We start from the raw sequence: 7,187 nt of genomic DNA, 5'->3' as shown, positions 1-7,187 counted from the left end.
TCCACACACCGTTTCCAGGAGAAGGGTACACACGTGGACAAAATTGTTGGTACCCCTCAGTTAAAGAAGGAAAAACCCACAATTCTCACTGAAATCACTTGAAACTCACAAAAGTGACAATAAATAAAAATTTATTGAAAATTAAATAATCAAAAACAGCCATTACTTTTGAATTGTTGATTAACATAATTATTTTAAAAAACAAACTAATGAAACAGGCCTGGACAAAAATGATGGTACCTCTATAAAAGATTGAAAACTATTTGACCAGAGTGACATGATTAACTCAGGTGTGTCATTTAATTGACATCACAGGTGTTTCCAAACTCATAATCAGTCAGTCTGCCTATTTAAAGGGAGACAAGTAGTCACCCTGCTGTTTGGTGAAAAGGTGTGTACCACACTGAACATGGACAACAGAAAGCGAAGGAGAGAATTGTCCCAGGACATCCGAAAAAAAATTATAGACAAACATCTTAAAGGTAAAGGCTATAAGACCATCTCTAAACAGCTTGAAGTTCCTGTGACAACAGTGGCTCATATTATTCAGAAGTTCAAGACCCACGGGACAGTAGCCAACCTCCCTGGACGTGGCCGTAAGAGGAAAATTGATGACAAATTGAAGAGACGGATCGTTGGAATTGTATCCAAAGAGCCCAGAGCAACCTCCAAAGAAATTAAAGGTGAACTCCAAGGCCAAGGTACATCAGTGTCAGATCGCACCATTCGTCGTTGTTTGAGCCAAAGTGGACTTCATGGGAGACGACCAAGGAGGACACCACTGCTGAAAAAAACTCATAAAAAAGCGAGACTGGAATTTGCAAAAATGCATGTTGACAAGCCACAAAGCTTCTGGGAGAATGTCCTTTGGACAGATGAGACCAAACTGGAGCTTTTTGGTAAGGCACATCAACTCTATGTTCATAGACTCAAAAACCAAGCATACGAAGAAAAGAACACTGTCCCTACGGTGAAACATGGAGGAGGCTCAGTAATGTTTTGGGGCTGCTTTGCTGCATCTGGCACAGGGTGTCTTGAAAGTGTGCAAGGTACGATGAAATCTGAAGACTATCAAGGCATTCTGGAGAGAAATGTGCTGCCTCGTGTCAGAAAGCTTGGTCTCAGTCGCAGGTCATGGGTCTTCCAACAGGACAACCATCCAAAACACACAGCCAAAAACACCCAAGAATGGCTGAGAGAAAAGCGTTGGACTATTCTAAAGTGGCCTTCTATGAGCCCAGATCTGAATCCCATTGAACATATGTGGAAGGAGCTGAAACATGCCATTTGGAGAAGACACCCATCAAACCTGAGACAACTGGAGCTGTTTGCTCATGAGGAGTGGGCCAAAATACCTGTTGACAGCTGCAGAACGCTCATTGACAAATACAGAAATCGTTTAATTGCAGTGATTGCCTCAAAAGGTTGTGCAACAAAATATTAAGTTATGGGTACCATCATTTTTGTCCAGGCCCTATTTCATTAGTTTGTTTTTTTAAATAATTATGTTAATCAACAATTCAAAAGTGATGACTGATTTTGATTATTTAATTTTCAATAAATTTTTATTTATTGTTACTTTTGTGAGTTTCAAGTGATTTCAGTGAGAATTGTGGGTTTTTCCTTCTTTAACTGAGGGGTACCAACAATTTTGTCCACGTGTGTATGTCTGAGGAGCCGGAGGCTGCACGACTACGGCCACACATACTATCGGGCTACCGGCAGCTTCGTGTGTCAACAGCGGCGATGATCTTTCAAAGGATGAGAAATTATGCTAATATGTAAATGTTTTTTTTCAGCACGCCAGTAAGAAAATAATACAGCTTATGATCGTTAACAGGCTCAAACGAGTATGTAGAACAGCGGCAGTGGCAGAGGTGATACAGAGAGACAGGGGAGGACAGAGAGGAAAGTAGATGAGGGAAAAGAGGGGAGGAAATATAGACTACAGGATTTTCAGAAACGTCTGTCTGGATATTAATGTCAGATATAAGCCCAATTTATATTTTACAGAGATATCCAGACGTTGAAGATTTTTATTATTTTTTGTAGGCTAGTTAGTCCAGTAGTTATTGGACTATTCTTGATGGTCTTTCCTCTGTAGTTTTGGAACTTATTTTGAGCTTCACTTTCTTGTAAAGCTACTTTGATGGACTAAAGTGGAAATTAGAGCAGGGAGCAAAGAAATTCGACTAGATGTGGTCATAAAAGTGTATCATTTCCACCTTCCACCTAATAACATTGTTGAATTTGCTGTTTGGTACGCAGGTAGAATATGCACTAAGACAGAACAATGCTATAACTGCTATTATTACTTTTAATAACATGCTGAGGGCTCAACCCTGCAAGGCAAGTTCCAAAGGAGCAGGAGAGAGAGAGAGAGCGAGCAATTTTTTCATGTCCCCCCCCCCCCCAGGAATTACTCTCTGAAATTTTACTGTTTATTGTCCCCCCCAAAAATGAAATGGGATTTTCGCCTCTGATTCTGAGCTCATGAAACCATTAACCTGCCATGGCGAATGTAATTGTCCATTGGACACACACGCACACACACACGCACAAACATATTCATTGTTTTGTTGTGATCTCAACCGTTCCCCTCAATATTCACATGAAGCCTATGCCCAAGCCAATATAATAACAAATTATTTGAGGGAAACATGATGTAGTAATACATATTTTTTCAGAGTCCATACCAAACTCAACTCATAGTCATCAAGGGGAGTGATAATCAATCGATGGAATCAATAGGACTTGATAGACCATTACTCATGAAGTATAGCTTTGCTGCTCCCCAGTGGAAGTTTCAAAAAAATTCGTCAGGTTTTCCCTGAATTTCAACCTTTCGCTACTTTGTTTCTGGGGAAATATTTGTACTACTACTACATCTGTACTAAAAGATGGAGAAATTACTAAAATTATATAAACTTTGCCAGCAGATTCAAGGTGAAGCTGTTTGTGTCAGCTTTAATATTTAATTTTTATTCATTGTCTTTGCTTTTTGTTTATTTAAATTTTTATTTAGTTTGACTATTTAATTTTAAATGAAAGTCCTTTTGCTATTTTGTTAGACTATTGACAGTTCTTTACTGTGGTTTCATTCTGTTCTTCTTCTCAGGTGTAATGCGCTGAGTTCAACCTGGTACTTGGGAGAAGACTGTGCGCTACCCATAAATCAAATTGCTTTTTATGTAGGGTTAAGTGCGACCCTTACTTGCCTGTTAGTGACTGTGGCAGGTCTGACTGCATATCTGCTCATAAACAAACGCAAGCAAACAAAGTAAGTTGTACACTGACTTGTTTGATTGGTCAAAAACTGTGATGTTGATGTGTCCAGTGGGAGAACACTGAAATATGTCACCTAGTTTTTTCAAGCCTGCAGATAAATTAGACATTTCAGGGTAGTGCTTGTAGTTTGAATGCTTTGTTTCAAAGCAGGCACACATTAGTACTTAAGATCTGTCTGAGTTTTCAAAGTGCTTTAGATTGCAACATATTCTTCAAGAACAAAAAAAATAATGCAGTAATGTTGCTTTTCTTTCAAAGAAATTATAAGTCAGACTATGTGCATACACAGTATATATCATTAAATGCAGAAAATCCACTTTTACTTTTAGGTGACTGTAGTGTGTCACTTAGAAATTACATTAGCTGTGAAAAGCAGTGCGCAAATATAAATTCCATACATAAGTGTATAAGTGTATGGCACTTTTCGGTTAGAGTTACCTATAATGTTGTAATTGATTACCAATTAGTTACCTTCTCCATTGTCCCTGTCATCTATTTATTAGAGCTAAATTCACATGCTATGTGAAAAAGCTTGGTTTGCTGTTTCTCAATACACAACTTTAAGGACATGACTAATATGAGGCCTGTATGCCTTTTGTAATAAAAACTGTGTTTTTTAAAAAAAACTTCCTTTTGTGACATTAGGAAGAAAGACATTAAAGAAAAGCTGGTGAACGAGTGGATGAATGAGGACATGGAGTGGTCCAGAGCCAACAGTCCACAGAGCAAATTTAATGCTGGTAAGCTTATAATGTACATTTAATTATACACTTTTATAGAGCTTTCTAATGAATCACATTGCACTCCAAAACATAAGTCCCTTCTACCTCTCTACCCCTCCACCTCTACCCCTCTACCTTTCTACCTCTTCTGTCCCTCTCAACCCGCCGGCCAGCAGGCAGATGTGCCCCCCCACATAAAGAGCCGGGTTCTGCTCAAGGTTTTTTTTCCCTGTTAAAAGGGTGTTTTCCTTGCCACTGTCACCTTAGGGCTTTCTCTGAGGATTCAGGCATATGGGTTCTGTAAAGTGTCTTGAGACAATTTGACTGTAATTGGCGCTATATAAATAAAACTGAATTGAATTGAATTGAACGTTTTTGGTGCCAACTAATGACAGACATACACTACCGTTCTAAAGTCTGGGGTCACCCACACAATTTCATATTTTCCATGAAAACTCACACTTTCATTCATGTGGCAACATAATTGCACAAGTGATTTCTAACCATCAATTGTCCTTTCAACACGATTGGCTTGCACAGTGTCCCATTAGAGTCAAAGGAGTGATGGTTGTTGGAAATGGGCCTCTGTACCGCTGTGTAGATACTCCATTAAAAATCAATTGTTTCCGAGGTGCCCTTGAGCGGTGGACCCAGTAACAGAGGCTATAGTCCCCGATGTGTCACAATTTCTTAAAAAGACATCATAATAGCACAATGGCTCCAGGTACATCTATATATAAATGATAATTTATGTGTAAATATATAAATTCTGAATGTCAAACTTTCCCTGCAGTGGTGAAGAGATTTTAAGGGATTTCTTAGATCAGAGAAGTTCATATTAGGAAAATATGTGTTCTCAAAACTTTAAGCTGAACTCTTTTGATTTTTTAGGCCAAAGGGTCTCTTGATTTGGTCTAAATTTACATTGGCATCACTTGACAAGTAGTTTGACTCACCAGATGTAAATGTAAATCAAGTCTATGTCAGCCACTGACACATTTCACACAGCTTTCTCCTTCCCTTCCATTATCTTACTGTTTTCAAAATCCCCCATGACAATTGGAAACAACAGTAACAAAAAAAATGGCATGTTTTGCCAAAGGTAAGGATTTTGCAATAAAGTAGGCCTGCTGTTTTTTCCCCCCAACAATTCCCCCGTCACTAGTTTGACACTGCCACAGTATCCTGTTCTTAGAATCACCCAAGACAACTGAGACTATTTTAAAGAAATACAAACATGACAGGGCCATGTTTTCCCCTAGAGCCTAATAAGTCAACATTAGAGAAAGTGTGAAACAACCTAACTAGAATAAATTTATATAAAATAAATAATTTTGTTTTCTGGTTTAAGGTGCAGTAAATGTTCCATAACTCCTACTTATTGTGCTACTTTTAGGAGATTATCAAAACCCTTCATTCACACATGAAGAATCAGGCATCCACCGCGGGTATGCCAGGGATTACACACGACCTGTACCTCTTCGCCAGATGTCCCAACCATCTTCATATAATGGCACCAAACCGTCGAGCCTGCTAATGAGCACCCCCACTATGCCACAAACAGCACACAGGCAGGAGACTGCATTTTCTAATGCCAGATACTTGCAGTCTCCCAGTCCAGCCCAACCCCACAACGACTTCTCCCGCAACGTTCCGGTAAGTGAATATCTACAAACCCAGGCAAATTGGTGTTTATTATTGTTTGAGCACAACCTTTTTTCATTTTGATCATTTCCCCCTTTTCCTTCTATTTCTTTTTTTCCATAGATGAGCATCAGCAGGCCTCAGATCAGGACATCCTTCGATGTCTGAGAAGTGCATTGAGAGCTCAGGCTCCACTGTTTTTAAAATGATGACTTCATCCTTTTGATTCTTTTATTTCTTTGTAAGCTATTTATACCTGGATTTTACATCAGTGAAAAGTGTTTACACACCTACTCGGCTGCTGCTTGGTGTTGATTCTAATCTAAGATGTTGTCAATTGTTTATTTTCGACAGAGGTAACTCTGATTAACTTCTTTTCTGCAGCAGAGGGAACTTTTGGTCTTCTTCTCCTGAGGTGTTTTTTTTTATGAGAATCGGTTTCATTGCAGTGTTTGATCATTTTTGCAACTGCACATTTTTTTCAACCTTCTGACTGCCGTATCTTAAGGCACTGATGGAATGTTGCTTCTGTTTACTGAGCTGAATTCTTTACTTACAAGCCACAATATGGATTACTAGACTAGGTGAAAAGGTCTACTTGCCAGATACTGATGTGACCTCGGCACATTACAGTTGATCGCTTCAGCCACACGAAATTAGTAAAAAAAAATTTTTAGATAGCAAGCAAATCTAAACTATTGAACATATTTTGATTTTACACTAGTCTGGTCACTATTTAATCATGTATCTGTTATTTCCTGTTTTAAATGTCTTAATTATATTTCAACAGTGTCTGAAATAGTAAACATGAATTCACACCCTTGAAGTTGTGTCTAAACTTTATATAAGTACCGCTTTTATTTATGGTTTTATGTGAGAGCCCTGTCAAAAATGTTACCCATTTACACTTGTAATGTTTAGTTTTATTGATACTGTGTCGGTAAAACGTTGATTCATGCCTGTGGTACGTTGCAGTGAATATAGTAACTGATTTTTCTAATATAAATAAGAAACACCTCTCAGCTGTCAACTTGGCTTTAAGTCAACAATCATCCAACTTCGAAAGTAAGTCATTATTCAAGAGGGCTGAAGTTTAGTGACTTGCAGTTGATAATGATATCAGACTGACAGTAACATACATAGTACATGGCAAAGCTAATGATCGGGGTTCAATTTGTTTGGAAAATATTTGTTTAGTGGGCAAACAGGACTTTATTTGTAGTGTAGAATATCAGTGATATTGTTACTTTTACTGAAATAGTTTTGATCTTGATTCTTTGGATGCACTTTATGTAAATAAAAACTTTCGGTGGTTATAAAAGTCTTTTCGATCACCTGGTGAATCATTTGAGTCAAATTCATGCATTATTTTTTGGCGTTTTGTCTCTGTGTCTTGTGGATGGAGTATCTCTTGAAAGCCACAGGGCTATTTCAGGGAAAACATTCAGAGATTCAGAAGGGTAAAGCAGGGCTTGACCCAAACTGTGTTCTGCATGAAAGGAAAACTACTGACCCATCTTCACTGTCACTTGG

General features: G+C 38.4%; 1 long non-coding RNA gene across 1 annotated transcript; it reads left to right on the top strand.

Annotated features, from left to right (window-relative positions):
• Window positions 1–3,135: 3,135 nt before the first annotated feature.
• Window positions 3,136–6,978, top strand: LOC127532280 (uncharacterized). The gene is made up of 4 exons (XR_007939647.1): window positions 3,136–3,280; window positions 3,934–4,028; window positions 5,407–5,666; window positions 5,778–6,978. It is a non-coding gene; the product is annotated as an uncharacterized LOC127532280 (long non-coding RNA).
• Window positions 6,979–7,187: the final 209 nt, after the last annotated feature.

The sequence above is a fragment of the Acanthochromis polyacanthus genome, chromosome 23, assembly GCF_021347895.1.
Source record: "Acanthochromis polyacanthus isolate Apoly-LR-REF ecotype Palm Island chromosome 23, KAUST_Apoly_ChrSc, whole genome shotgun sequence".
In the NCBI taxonomy this organism is placed as follows: domain Eukaryota; kingdom Metazoa; phylum Chordata; class Actinopteri; family Pomacentridae; genus Acanthochromis; species Acanthochromis polyacanthus.
The sequence above is the reverse complement of the archived record's forward strand: the minus strand, read 5'-3'. Positions and strand labels throughout refer to the sequence as shown.